Source organism: Micropterus dolomieu, linkage group LG01 (assembly GCF_021292245.1).
Source record: "Micropterus dolomieu isolate WLL.071019.BEF.003 ecotype Adirondacks linkage group LG01, ASM2129224v1, whole genome shotgun sequence".
Lineage (NCBI taxonomy): Eukaryota > Metazoa > Chordata > Actinopteri > Centrarchiformes > Centrarchidae > Micropterus > Micropterus dolomieu.
The window spans coordinates 19,639,082-19,641,875 of NC_060150.1; the positions used below are offsets into that span (position 1 = coordinate 19,639,082).

Genomic DNA, 2,794 nt, shown 5'->3' on the forward strand with positions numbered 1-2,794 from the left:
ACCCTTAAACGGCTTGGCCCTGCTCTTGTCCTCTTCTGCTTTTTCTTCAGGAACGAGAAATGTTAAATTTCTTTTCCCCAGTTCTTTGCCATAGTCATCCACACATGAGTTATCATCGTCCCGTAGTACTGGAAAATATTTAGGGCTGCTCGATAGACCCTCACCCGATGCACATGTCCTCATACCTGCACAAAACATTTTAATTAGAACAATGTCACCGTCAGCCCCGTCGTGGAGGTCTTTGAGGTTGTCTGCTGTGTTGTGTGTTGTTCATCTTGCTTGTCCTCAGGACCAAAAAGTTTTCTTTTCTTTCTTTTCCCTACATAGCTAACATAAGGTTTACACCATCTGAATAATTTATCAATGTGTGAGAAGATGTCAAAGGTTCTATCCCATTCTCCCCATTGGACCACAAAGCCGGTGCTGAACCACGTCTCCCACTCTTTAGACGTGATGGGGTAGCCTTTTTGTTGCTCTGGGGTCCCCATCCTTGCCTTTTGAATGATAGAATCGTCCTTGCACGATCTAAAAAAGATGTAGGATTCTGGGTCGTAGACTTCAAGGTCTGTTTCTACACGGTAGAGCTCTCCTGGCACAGACCCGCACCATTGTGTGGTATAGACTCCTTTTGAAGCACTCATATCTTTACAGACTTTGTTTCTGAAGTAATTCCAGTCTTTGGCTGAAAAACTAATGTGCGGTGTGCTTTCACAAAGAAAAATTTCATCAGGCTCTCTTGTATAAAGATGAACTGTTCCGTGCTCAAACAAGAATCCCGACATTCTAAAATCTTCCACCGGCCATTCAAACTGAGGCGCCCATGCCTTTCGGTCCAGAAAATCAGCCAATGTTGTTGGGGGTGTCTTCTTTCTGGGAGCCATACTCATTGCAACAGGATCTATAATTATACGTCGTTTTGGAGTCATTACTCCTAATTGATTACCTGCGACGTCCATGATTGTGATGCTGCAAAGATGGCGCTGTTGTTCTGCACGAAAATAGCTCTTTCTGATATGGATTCGTCCCAAAAATCGTTGAGTCACACTGTTCCACACTCTCGCAGTCAGATGTAAGTCAAAAAACTAGCCCGCTATATATATACAACCATGGCTAAAGCCACTCCCAAACATCCGCTTTTAGAGGATAACACCGGACATCCCGTACACACAAAGCCCCCCTTTTCACACCCGTCTTTACCTTTTGGTGATCGACCCCCACCCCCGCTAATAGAGGATGAGGCCAGACATGCCCTAATACACACCCTATTTTCACACCCCCATGTCTTTGTTGTTCAACCTTGCTATGACCCCAATCTTTTTTTTTTATTAATTTTTTTTTATTATAATTTTTTTTATTAATTCATTTTTTATATAATTTTTAATTAAAATGTTTTAAAATTATTTTTTAATACATTTTTTGATTAATTAGTTTTTGATTAATAATTGTTTTTATTAATCAAAAATTTATTCACGTGCACGACTGTTACGCGTATTATGCTGGCCTTTATTTACTACTCAGGTTGCTGCAACAGAATCAAGAAAAATGAACACTTCCACAGAAGTTGGACATATTAGAGACCGGTTGAAAGCTTCTTATACTGGATCCGTATTCTTTCAAGGACTCAGTTACAGAAAAAAGACTCTATACAGAGTATTTACATGTTCCTTTTAAGCTGACAGTTTAACAAGCAACACACCAAATTCTCCGCTAGCAGGATCCTTTTGAAAATCAGAGCTACATTATGTCTCTTCCACTTATTTAGTTTCGGCTGCTCTGCCATTGACCACCTTTCAAGTCATGATGGATCGACACAACCTGATAATCCTGCACAGTTGCAAGATGTGAACACACGGCAATCCTGTTATTGATCGGTTCAGTGAAACACAGATCCCCGCCTGATTACCACCTTGCTGTGATGCCGACAGAGGCCTCTCTGCCTCTCTGTGTGTACACATACAAACCACTGCATCAACAAAAAACATTGCATCCCGCAAGTTTTAAAAAAGAAGTATGAAACTTGAAGATTGACTGGTTGCGTAATTTATCTTCTATAATGCGAGTTTCTAAGCGGGAAAGAAGCTATTAATAAATCTACTGATAGAAGTTTGATAATTAATTTACAGTATACACATTTGAAAACTACCAAGTACCAAAGTACCAAAATGCCTCTAACAATAAGATAGATTTTTAGATTAGACTTTTTTGGAATGCGTTTTTCTTTCAAAATGAAATAATCAAAACGTAAAAATACAAATACATGCATACTGTATGGTAGCTTTCAGAACAAAGAATTACATTGTGAGAGTCGTGACAGTCTGCCATCAAACTGTGCTGTTGGATATATTGTGTTGGAGCCATTTTGGCAGATGATGAGACTCTTGTCTAAATAAATAAATAACTCAAACAGTGGACAAGCCTGTTCACTTTTGGAAAAAGTTACTTTGTTGAAATTAAATTAAACGTTTTCATCACCAGGATTTGGGCTGCATAGCTGTTGATAGACAGAAGTGATGGATGGCGTCTTCCTGGCATGAGAATCAGTCTTGTGTAAGTAACATGACTTTAAACATTGCTCTCCACCAACAACTTTCTTTTAGCTGTTAATTTATCAAAGTACTTAATAAACACATCGTGGCAGAGTGAAAGGGCCTCAGTCCATCTCAGAGCTTTTCTTCTTCAGCAGCTACAATCTGAGCCGACCGCTCAGCAAGCGAGTGCGTTGCAGTTATCAAAAGTCATCATCTCTGTATTTATCTAGCTGGCATGGCTTCAGTCACAGAACAAGCTGGATCCT

The 2,794-nt window shown here is 39.8% G+C and overlaps 1 pseudogene; it reads left to right on the plus strand.

The window, feature by feature from the left end:
- Positions 1-2,794, plus strand: part of LOC123977882 — a 90,514-nt pseudogene that overhangs the window by 68,864 nt on the left and 18,856 nt on the right.